Source organism: Amblyomma maculatum, chromosome 1 (assembly GCF_055883805.1).
Source record: "Amblyomma maculatum isolate TAMU_Amacu chromosome 1, ASM5588380v1, whole genome shotgun sequence".
Taxonomy (NCBI): Eukaryota; Metazoa; Arthropoda; class Arachnida; order Ixodida; family Ixodidae; genus Amblyomma; species Amblyomma maculatum.
In genome coordinates this window covers 287,054,891-287,067,357 of record NC_139344.1, presented here as the reverse complement: position 1 = coordinate 287,067,357, position 12,467 = coordinate 287,054,891, and the positions used below count along the sequence as shown (strand labels likewise).

Below are 12,467 nucleotides of genomic sequence, written 5' to 3'. Positions count from 1 at the left end.
TTACCCGGGGACTGGCAAGGCCTGCCAGAGCGCATGCGTTTTTTTGTGTTGCCCCAACCACCGCGCGGCGCATTTCGGAGCGCGTTCGTTTTCTGTGGCCGAATGAATTCTGCCCGGTAGCCCTTTGAATGCTTTCTGGCTATGGCCGTTCGCGTTGAAGCGAGTGGCAGCACGAATGTAGCTGCTGCTGCGTCCAGAGAGATAGAGAGAGAAACAACTTTACCCCGCCGGGGTGGCGCAGTGGTTACGACGCTCGACTACTGTTCCCAAGGACGCGGGATCGAATCCCGGCCTCGGCGGCCGCTTTTCGGTGGAGGCGAACAGCAAGGCGTCCGTGTGCTGTGCGATGTCAGTGCACGTTAAAGAACCCCAGGTGGTCGAAATTTCCGGAGTCCTCCACTACGGCGTCTCTCATAGCCTGAGTTGCTTTGGGACGTTAAACCCCACAAACCAACCAAACCAACCAAGAAACAACTTTATTTGCTCGAGCTAAATACGACGTCTGCTTAGACGCCGTCGATGGGAGTGGCTCCTCTTCACGGGACCCATATGCATCCCTGGTCGCCTGGCCCCTGGAGATCAGGACGAGCTGGTCTTCTACGGCGGGGCTGGTTAGCAAGGTCTCCCATCGCTCGGTAAGGGAGGATGAGGGATGGGGTGGTGGGGTAGTGGGGCAAGTAAGAGGTGGGGGGATTTCCTTGATGAAGTTGCATACTCCAATGACATGTTGGAGCTTGCCTATCTCAGTCTTGCAGAAATCACATTCCTTTTGGTACCTTTCCGCGTACATCTTGGGTTGAAGGTAAGGGTGCGGGAAGGATCCTGCCTGTATCTGCCTGTAGGTCGCTTGCAGTTCTCTGGTAAGCGATTTGTGAAAGTCGGGGTACGTCCCCTCTCCATCTTGTAATAGTTCGTAATTTTCTTATAACTAGTAATGGACTGTGGCTCACCTACCTCTGCCAGGTGTTCCATCTCTCAGGCGAACTGGTGGGCAAGCTCGTTGCCCTCCAGCCCACAGTGAGCCGGTGTCCATATCAACTCAACTTTCCTTTCAGGGCGTCCAAGCTTGCTCACCCGTGTGTTTCACAGCAAGTGTCCGCTTTCGTGGAATAAGATGTGTTTATGTTGGTGCGAGAATGCCGCCATGCTTGTTGAGTTATCTTTCCATGTGTTGCTATCGCGTTCATTGCTTCGCCTTTCCGATGAAATTGTGAGTTTTTTTTTCTAAACGTATCCCACAGCTCTTGAAACCACACCATTTGGCCATTAAATTAAGTCATTTATTTATAAGGTAGGCAAATAATTTCGATAACAACTTGTTTTAGTTATTATAAAAAAAGAAAAGACTGACAGCTTCACAACTCGAAATGCCACTCATGACTAACTGTCAATTTGCTTTCTTTCCATTCGAATAACCGGTGTTTATGAAAAAACTAGCGGCGCGAACGTTGTGACAGAGAACATAAATATTTGGAAAACTAGTGCTAAGCTCACATACTTCACCTTAACTTATCTGTTTAGTATTGTTTTAAAGCTGTTTTCTGATGATTATCACTTTCTCAAAACTTTGCGCTTGTTGCTGAATTTTGTCTATGTATTGTTCTTGCTGTCCGGTAACCCCTTACTCTTACCAACGCTCGCAGGATCGTCTGTCTTTCTGTGCGTCAGGTTCACTATCTGTGATTGCGCAACATATTTATTTGCCTTGTTTGAAGCATTATATAGGGTAACTTTGCTTAGTTGCATAGATTTATTGAAGACTTATACGTATATTTAAATATCGTGTTGAGAGGTTTTGTGCATACATATAGTGTAGGTTGGTTGGTTTGTGGGGTTTAACGTCCCAAAGCGACTCAGGCTATGAGAGACGCCGTAGTGGAGGACTCCGGAAATTTCGACCACCTGGGGTTCTTTAACGTGCACTGACATCGCACAGCACACGGGCGCCTTGTTTTTCGCCTCCATCGAAAAGCTGCCGCCGAGGCCGGGATTCGGCGGCAGCTTTTTGATGGAGGCGAAAAGCAAGGCGCCCGTGTGCTGTGCGATGTCAGTGCACGTTAAAGAACCCCAGGTGGTCGAAATTTCCGGAGTCCTTAGTTTGCTTCCAGTAGTAATTGTTTGCCCTTATCAAGCTGTATCTTCTCATTTGTAATAATCCATTGTATCTTCGCATTTCTATATATATATATATATATATATATATATATATATATATATATATATATATATATATATATATATATATATATATATATATATATATATATATATATATATATCATCATCAGCCTGACTATACCCACTGCAGGGCGAAGGCCTCTCCCATATTTCTCCACTTAACCCGGTTCTGTGCTAGCTGCATCCACTTGACCCCTGCGAACTTCTTAATCTCATCCGCCCACCTAACTTTCTGCCACTCCCTGCTACGCTTTCCTTCCCTTGGAATCCAGTTTGTTACCCTAAGCGACCATCGGTTATCCTCTCTTCGCACTACATATATATATATATATATATAGCCAAGTAAAAATTAAAAAAAAATGACATAAAGTACAATCCCCAATGCTTTCCTTGGCCTTGCCGACTGTTGGCTTCTTTCCTTCATATATATATATATATATATGTGTGCGTGTGCGTGTGCGTGTGCGTGTGCGTGTGCGTGTGCGTGTGCGTGCGCGTGTGCGTGCGCGTGTGTGTGTGTGTGTGTGTGTGTGTGTGTGTGTGTGTGCGTGTGTGTGTGTGTGCGTGTGTGTGTGTGTGTGTTTCAGAACTCCTGCTTTTTATGTGCGCTCTCTGTGCGACTATAATTTCGGTGCAGTTACTCACAATACAGGATTGGCGACAGCTGTTCCTGTGCAATAAATTGGAGGAAAGGACACCATCATTGACCGTTGCACATGTGCAAAAACGTAAACAAGGGCCTTGGATGACAAGCATTCAATAAGGTATTAGCCGTGAAAGTATTCATTTTATAGCCTTTACGTTTTTATATCAGCGGCATGCACTGCTTTGCTGGTCTCGAAATGATATAGTTCTAAATGTCGTTTAATATTTTCTGTACTTATTACATAGAGAGATTCACGGAGGAATTGTTATCGGTTATTTCTACCACAATTTTTGGCCCTTACATATTTGTTCTTTTATAACAAAATGAATATTATACTTGTCTTGACAGTGCGTAGCGTTGGATAATTCGTTTGCAGTTTCTAATACACAACGGCTATTGGCAATGACAGCGCTGCTAATAATCAGATATTTGATCCCTCGACAAAATTTATATTGAAGAAGCCCTCATTTCTATATTGTATTATAATATTGTTTGTATATATATATATATATATATATATATATATATATATATATATAGAGAGAGAGAGAGAGAGAGAATATAAATGTTTATATTATATAAATATATCAGGAGGGACTTGAAGGCCATCCTCCCCCCCCCCCCCCCCCCCCCACACACGGGCAAAATTTCTGGCTACGCCACTGTTAGCAAGGTAATATCATCATCAAATCTCAGATTACTGAGGTATTCTTCATCTACCCTTATCTCTAACTGCTCCCATTCCAAGTCTCTGAATACTTCTTCTAAGCAAGCTGTTGTCTCCTTGCCTAACACCCTTTTTTATAGGAATTTTAATACTTTATGCAGAACTATGGTTGCTGTGCACCCCCTATATGTATATATCTTCGAGCACGTCCCGTACGGCTCGTCTACACCCTGATTTCACAATGCCTCCATGACCGCCAAGGTTTCTACTGAGTCAAATGCTTTTTCGTAATCAATGAATGCTATGTATAAGGGCTGGTTATATTCCGAGCATTTTTCTATCACCTGTTTGATGGTATGGATATGATCGATAGTAGAGTACCGTTTCCGAAACCCTGCTTGATTTTGCTTGATTGCAGTCTAAAGTTGTCCTGATTCTATTAGCGATTACTTTGGTAAAGACCTTATACGTAACTGACAGTAAGCTGATTGGTCTGTAATTTTAAGGTCCTTAGAGTCCCCTTTCTTATGAATTAGGATAATATTTGCATTCTTGCATGGTTCCGGTACCGTCGATGACACCAGGCACTGCGTATATAGGGTGGCCAGTTTTTCTAGCACGATATCCCCATCGTCCTTCAAAAAAATCTATAGTTATCTAATTCTCTCCAGCTGATTTCCCCCTTTTCATAGTTTATAATGCTTTCTTAACTTCCTCCTTCGTCACTGGCGGAACGTCTGACTGCATTTCCCTACCACCAATCTTATTATTGTCCTGACCTCTCTGGCTACTGTAGAGATCAGTATAGAACTCCTCGGCTACTTTGATTATCTTGTCCATATTCGTGATGACATTGCCCGCCTTGTTCCTTAGCGCATACATCTGAGGTTTTCCTATGCCCAATTTCGTCTTCATCACTTTAAGGCTTCCCCCGTTCTTTACAGCATACTCAATTTTCTCCATGTTATACTTACTTATATCGGCTACTTTGCGCTTCTTTATTAGCTTTGATATCTCTATAATTCAATCTGGTCTGTTGGATTGAAAACTTTCATACTTTGGCGTTTCTTAATCACATCCTTCGTGTCCTTAAACAGCTTACCTTTATCCTCTCTAACTATCCTACCGCCTACTTCTACAGCGCACTCAGTAAGGATATCTCTGAATTTATTGTTCATTGCTTCTAGGCTAATGTCGTCATCCTCAGTTAGAGCTAAACATCTATTCTGCAGCGAGATGCTGAACTCTTCTGCCCTCCCCTTCAGTACTAGTTCGTTGATGAAATTCTTTCTTACTAATCTGTTTCGTTCTCTTTTCAGATTTAGACTAAGTCGGGACCTTACCATCCTGTGGTCACTGCATCGCACCTTCCCGAATACCTCTACGTCCTGCACAATGGCGGGGTTAGAACACATTATGAAGTCAATTTCATTTTTAGTCTCCCCGTTAGGGCTTTTCCATGTCCACTTTCGGTTCTTCTGTTAGCTGAGGAAGGTGTTCATGATTCTTACGTTATTTCGCTCTGCACACTCAACTAGTACCTCCCCCCTGCTATTCCTAGAACCAATGCCATAATCACCCACTGTCAGGTCTCCTGCCTGTTTTTTCCCTCCCTTGGCATTCAAGTCGCCCATTAGTACAGTATACTGCGTCTTTACTTTTCGCATTGCCGATTCTACATCTTCGTAGAAGCTTTCAACTGCCTGGTCATCATAACTACATGTAGGTGCATAGGCCTGTCCAACCTTCAGTTTATACCGCTTATTAGGCTTAATTACGAGACCTGCCACTCTCTCATTACTGCTATAAAACTCGTCTATATTAATAGCTATACACTTATTGACAAGGAAACCTACACTGTAAAAACAAAAACACCTTTTTGGACATTTGTCTGATTCAAAACACCATTACACCCTGAGTCTAGGGTGTTCGTGCCATTGGAAATCACCTCTTGCATGCCAAAGGGGTGCTTTGGTTGGAGAATATGCCTTAGGGTGTTACGGGCAAGCAATATCACCTAACATGCTGGGGGTATATGGCTGCGTAACTTCGTAGCCTTTTATACACAAGCGGCGCTGCTAATATAACCCAACATCTAAATAAAGCACCAAAAGTAACGCTAAAATTAAAATTACGCACGAGTGCTTTCTAAAAATGAAACAGAAACTGAAACAAAATTTCACCGCCAGGAGGCCGCCGGTAGCTACGAACGCTCTTTTCAAATTTCACAATATGGCCGTTAGCATTGTCGGGTGCGTTTCGACCACGTTTCGGCGAATGCTGAATGTGCTTCTTCGATTGTGTACCCTCGTGAAATGTGTTGCATTTCCCATGCATATGTGTTACAGAAGTGTGTACGCTTGTGAAGTGCCTTCTAGATGTGATGTTTAACGCAAACGGACATTTATCGTGTCGGCAAGTGTCCGGGCTTCTTTTTGCTCTGCTCAGGCCGAAGGACTGCTGCACCGCTTTATGTTTGAGATGTTCGAAAGAAGAAGGCATGGACGATTTTTTTTTCTGCGTGACTAAGAGGTATATGCGCCGACTACATTGCACTCGCGCTGAAATCGCACTGGTTGGTTCGATGCCGGTGATACGAAGGCGGACAGCGTACTTTGCGGCTGACGCAATCGTCTGTAAAGGTAAGCCTATTCTCACGCATATTGCGCTTTGTGGGAACAGTGTCCTACCGGATTGCTGCATTCTGTGTCTTTTTGTGCCGGAACGCTCCAGAATGTGCTGAAATGAAAACGTGAAACACGCGCTTGTTTTCACCTGGCTGCCAAAATGACATCGCACATGTGGTAGATGTCGCGGCGAGTTACGCAGATCTCGCGCAAGGACATCAGTCTTAACTTTCTTGAACAGAAATAATGTATGTGCTACGTTTCCTTGCATTTTGTACGTACAGGAGGTTCACGAAACGATTTTCGTTTCTTGACAGTTTGATACTTGCGCTCAGTTCGCAACGACTCGGTTTTGTTCTAACGTTTCCGTTCGTGCGGCAAGGTCATGTTGGCGTACTACCCTAATTCTCCTAGCACTCTCGACTCCCCCCTCCTCCCTTATCTCTTACACTTAGCGCTGGCTCTCCTGAAACCTCTTTCATGCTTTGTCGTCTTCTTTCACTCGGAGCGCTGCCACCCCCCCCCCCCCCGCCCCCCCCATTTTTTTTTTATTTACTCCGAGCATAGGCGCGCACCGTCCTGCTGCTCGGGAAGCGTCCTCCCGCAGCCCTTCTGTTTAAACTTTTTGTTCGAGGAGGCTATGTTCGTTCTCGGCGGCCGTTCAGCGCGGCACGCCTCTGCGCTCGTGCTCTCGGCATCGAAGTGCGCTGGTCGGCCGGCCTGGTTGCATAATAGTTTATTCCAAACTGCGTAAACTATATGCCGCTATCATCAGCCTATGTTAACTCCCCGCGTCTGGATTTGCCTTTTTTAATCACAATGGGAGCATTTTTCATTTTACGGGGACCATATTTTGCGGTTGCATGGAGTGTGAATTTGCATTTTTATTATGCTGCTTTTGTTATGGCGTTTACTTTTGCTCTCGAAGAATCATTTAGGTACGTATTTTATTTTCAGCAAGACTTCAGTTAAGGCACTTGTACACGTGCTAAGTCAGCTGATGTGGTTTAAACATCTGGTTTTCATTATTTTTGTCGTCACATTTCAACATAACTGTTTGACCGCATTACTTGATTTTTGTAGTGTCTTTAGACTAGAATAAATGGATATTCGATACTGATGCCTCAGCATTCAAGTAGAGGTCGACAGCTTGAATCCCGTGGCCAAATATTGTACCGGATGTTGCTATTACAGATTTTGATTCTGACCAGATGTTTACTTTTTTTTTGTCTTTTGCTTAAATGTACATATGAAGCGGTTATGATAGCCTTAGTCGCATATGTTTACCTTCTTTGCTCATCACAGTGCGCATATTGCAGGCAAATTTGTGACTTACTGTTATTAAAAAGTTGGTAATGTATGTGTTGAAAGCAGTTTACTGATTTAAAGGGCCCAGAAAATAATTTGACTTTCATATGCTAACAATGCATGTCTGTAGATTGTCTCTAAGAATTGAAGCCTACTTTTTAAAGCCGAGCGGGGACCCTTAGTTTAGAGATATATTACATATTTTATTGCCATTCAGCCGTGTGCCAAGTTGAGGGAAGGAGGATCATAATTTTTGCTTTGTTATTTTTTATATTAGACTTTCCTTAATATTGTTGCAGTTTGGCGATGAGTGGCAAAATACTGATGGTTTTTGCAGTTTTCTAACCTTAGTAAATATTTGTATTTGCTGTTTGCTAATGCCAGTTTTTTTTTTCAGATATGTACAAAGGCATCAATTGCCTTAGCTTTTGTACAATGATTTTTAATATTCAGTTACTTGAAACATTGAGTAAAATGAATTCTTTATGGCTACCATTCACACAAACTTGCAGTTCTTACATGACGTCAACATGCTGATCAAGAAGGACGGCAAAGAGGCAGTTGAAATTGGCCTTAACAAGACACTTGTCTTGGTTTTGAAGGACACCATTCGTGCAAGAAAAAAAGGACATTGCCCGGGTGCTCGAAGTATGTTCTGAGGGAATGCGTGAAAGGAGAAAGAAGCGTAAGTATTAAGCTGTTTCCTTCTGTTTGCTGCATGTGCTATCTAATTGGCAGTTTTTCGCTAATGCCTACATTTTTGCCATTTTGCATTGCCTTATAGATATACTAAAAACATGGCTGAGCATCAGAAAGAATAATAAAACCATAACTAGCCTGTGCATTTCTTCATATGTAACAATTTTCGCATTAGCTAAATTTAAATTACCTATTGTTCTTCTCCATTGTAATGGTGCAGCCTTTTCGAATCTGTTCAACTAGTAGCAGAGAATTAGGTGATACCTGATTCGAATCTTCACAAGCTTTGCTAATTTTGGCTGTCAGATGTTTGGCTTTCAGTTTGCGTGCCTCTACATGTTTTCAATTTTGTTTATTTGCCTTCCTAAATTAGACAATAAATTATCACCTCAAAACTCGGCTGTCTCTTTTTACCTGCAAGGAGGTACACCATTGTTGTGTTACTTATTTCTATTGTAGATGTACAGACAGTATGCATTCTGCAACTCTTGGCAAACATTGGGAACCAGCCGGGAGCTCTGGATGTTGTTTGTATCATTTGTAAGTTTTCTCTTTGTCATTTGAATATTCAGAAAGCCTACCTTAAACCGACATTATTAGCGAATTTTCTTTGTTTCTAAAATGGTTTAACGTCTAACTTGTAATATGTATTAGTGATTCATAATTCAGATAGAAATACTACACAAGTTTTCATCACAACTGTGAATTCTTTGCTGTGAAAGGATTATTTGCACTGTAAGTACAATCAAAAGCACTTTTAAGAGACTCCTGCCATCACATGCTTACCACGTCGTATTGCATACAAGTTTCACCTGATGAAGCACTGGTAATGTCAAGATTGGTGCAGTGTGCCATTTGACTAAGCACTCTGCTGCAGTGGACCAGCAGTCCTTTATCAGATGGCTATTGCAGGCAGCTTGGTGGGGTTTAGCATTTGCTGGAAAGGGGTCTCTCAACCTGCTCATGCATGCTAGTACCTAACATGTTCCTAATGTCTGGAATATATAATCTGAGACTGCTTCAAGAGAAATATTTGCCACACTGTCTTATCCTACAGGCTTCTGAAGGTGGGTAATGCAGTTTAATAGTTGTTTTAAAAAAGTGCTGTAATTTGCTAGCCAAGTTTGAAATGATGTAATAATTTTAATTCTTCTGAGATTAGGTTTACCACATTGGTTGGGAGAAAATACTGCTGTGTTTCAATGTTCATGCTGTATAAATATAATGCGTTCAACTACAGATGCTAACATTTCATGAATTAACCATGTGGCACTGTCATAGACATTCTCATTTATAGTAAACATTCTCAATAAATCCAAATTGTTATTTTTGCATTTCAAGTTAGTCAACATATTTTTAGTTTTCGAACCTTTAGTATTTCAAAGTGCTCAGACTGCCTGCCGCTATAACGATTACAACTTCTTGAACACTTGAGCTTCCTGCCGCCTCTTGAGGCTCACCACTGATGTTCTGGATGTCTATGCATACAATGTGCTATGCGTGGAAAATGTTTTAACATGCCATGCGTCAGTGCTGACATTTTTTAGAGCTTCTGCTGTTTGGTTGTTTGGTAATGCTCTGCTGTTGCACATGTAAATGTCGCTCAACTCAAAGCTCCAGTGTACACTTTCACTGAATAATGTGTGATGAAGTTTCAGAGCTGCCACATAGGGCAGCGAGAACACTTTTTCCTTGTTAATAAACCTTAAATGTAAACACTTCAGGAAGCATTGCGATGACCTAGGGCTTGGCTGGTTCATACTTAGCACAAGAAGACGTGCAAAAGTTCAGAAATGCATTGTGTTATGTATTACATGCACTTTGTTTTTTTTTTTTTGTAGTGCCTCAGACAGAAAAGTAGAAAGGTAGGCTTGAAAATCAATATGCAGAAGACTAAGGTAATGTTCAACAGCCTCGGGAAGGAACAGCAGTTTACATTAGGTAGCGAAATACTGGAAGTAGTAGGCGAATATGTCTACTTAGGACAGGTAGTAACCGCAGATCCGGACCATGAAAAGGAAATAACAAGAAGAATAAGATTGGGATGGTGCGCATTTGGCAAGCACTCGCAGATTATGACTAGCAGCTTACCGGTATCGCTCAAGAGGAAAGTATACAACAGTTGCATCTTGCCTGTACTCACCTATGGGGCTGAAACGTGGAGGCTAACCAAGAGAGTTCTACTTAAGTTGAGGACAACCCAGAGGGCTATGGAACGAAAAATGGTAGGGGTAACATTAAGAGATAGAAAGCGTGCAGAGTGGGTCAGAAAAATAACTCAAGTTACCGACATTCTAGTGGAAATTAAGAAGAAGAAATGGACATGGGCAGGACATGTAGGGCGAAGAGAGGATAACCGATGGTCGCTGAGGGTAACAAACTGGATTCCGAGGGAAGGAAAGCGTAGCAGGGGGCGGCAGAAAGTTAGGTGGGCGGATGAGATTAAGAAGTTCGCAGGGGTCAAGTGGATGCAGCTAGCACAGAACCGGGTTAAGTGGAGAAATATGGGAGAGGCCTTCGCCCTGCAGTGGGTATAATCAGGCTGATGATGATGATGATGACTAAGTATGCTCTTTCTACGTTTTTTTTTTTTGTTGGGTTCTGCGGTATCTACTTGGCCAGTGCAGGGTATGCTGTAGGCCTTGTGTGAAGCCTTCAATTGAGCCAGCTGTTAATATTTTAGTAGTAAACACCGTGCTCCAGTGCTGTTTATTGCTTATTTACATTTTTAACTATCATAATAAGCATTCCAGTTCATGTGAAATGAAAAGTTCGTGGGGCAGCATAGAAGTTCTCTAACCCAGGTGCTTTTGATGAGTGTAGCCATTTTTTTTATAAAATAGCTTGCATAATCTAAATTTACCATGCAACAGCATGCTGCATGAATAAAAATGGGTTGACCTTATGTGCTCTCATTTATGACTTGATCAGACTGCTGGCTTTGTGCCTCCTGAACCAACCATAACAGTATACTCTGCATTGTTAATTGTGAGATAACCACCAGTGATTTCCGATAGGGCCCTTTTCCAGCACACTGCTGTACACTAAAGGGGCATTGGCGTATTCTAAATATAGAGTAGAAAATATGTTGAATTTGCTTTTTGCCAGGTGCAGTGCATATTTATACAGCTGCTCTATTATGCACTTCTTTCACAATTTTATCAAGGAACAGGAAGAAAAGCCTGCCACGCCGTGCGTCGGATATACTGGGAGCAGCATCAAAGAAGCTGAAGAGCATTTCCCCTTCATTCAGCAGCGGAAGCTTCTTCGAGTCATTGACTCTATACTTAGGGTATTGTTCCAATAATGGGTCGATTTTGGCTGTTCAATCTGACATATGACAAGGGGCCGACAATTTGTGCTGCTTTATAGAGCACCTCTTTTTGGGCGTCTGCGTGTCGAAGCCAAGATGCGCTGCTGACGCTTTATTTCATCGCTTAAGGCCGAATTTTATGCAAGCGCACGCGTTGACACTGACAAAGCATAGTATTAATATTGTGTACTGCGATTATTGTTGCATACGACTAAACGTTTTGTTGTTGTTTTTTCAGAAATGTCACCATGCCGTTGTGTTAATTGTTCGGTTCTGTTTTTGAAAAAAATTGTATACTTTGCTGTCTGCATTTGTTGGAACTGTTTTGCTTCTTTCATTTTTTTAGGTATTTACGTACATACCATGTATGTTTTTGCCCGTCTGCTAGGCTCTCGGTGGAGAGTGGCAGTATTGTTAAATAAATGAGGTTCCATAGCGCGCATCAATGAAGAAACAGAACACAAGTGCCCCCTGCCCCCCCCCCTCCACCAGCACCCGAGCACCCACTAGCCCGAACCCTGACCCTTCTATGCCGAATAAAAGACTTCCAGTTTCCTTTTGGGTGACATTTTTTTGTAACATGCTCTGTGAATTTGAAAAAAAAACAAAAAACAATCATACTGGCATGAGCCATTCGAGATGTCAAAATAATGGCATGCAGCATCTCTTTATATGCTCATTTGGCATTACAGATGGTTAAAAGGAATACCATTAGGCTTGATTGCAAATGTGCACATAGGAAAACCATTAAGGAACGTGTAGTGGCAAAAGTAATTCCTAATTAGGGAATGCAATATATGGACGCTATCCGCACTGATTTTTATCAAGGGGTGTAAGGGTGCAATGCCACTGCTTCCACCCTGCAATAGAGTGTAAAGGTGATGAAAACACCCCAGTGCATTGGCCCCATAGAAGGGTGTTATGACCAACCGAAGCACCATCTTTGAGGGTGTACTGGCACTCTGAAGCCACTTTTTTTCAAGGGTGCATGGGTGTTAGTTATAGACATGCGAAAGCACCTAATAAGGT

General features: G+C 42.4%; 1 long non-coding RNA gene across 1 annotated transcript; it reads left to right on the top strand.

Moving 5' to 3' along the window:
• Nucleotides 1–5,348: 5,348 nt before the first annotated feature.
• Nucleotides 5,349–11,684, top strand: LOC146206760 (uncharacterized). The gene is made up of 4 exons (XR_014704506.1): nt 5,349–6,133; nt 7,939–8,111; nt 8,585–8,665; nt 11,292–11,684. It is a non-coding gene; the product is annotated as an uncharacterized LOC146206760 (long non-coding RNA).
• The last annotated feature ends 783 nt before the right edge of the window (nt 11,685–12,467 follow it).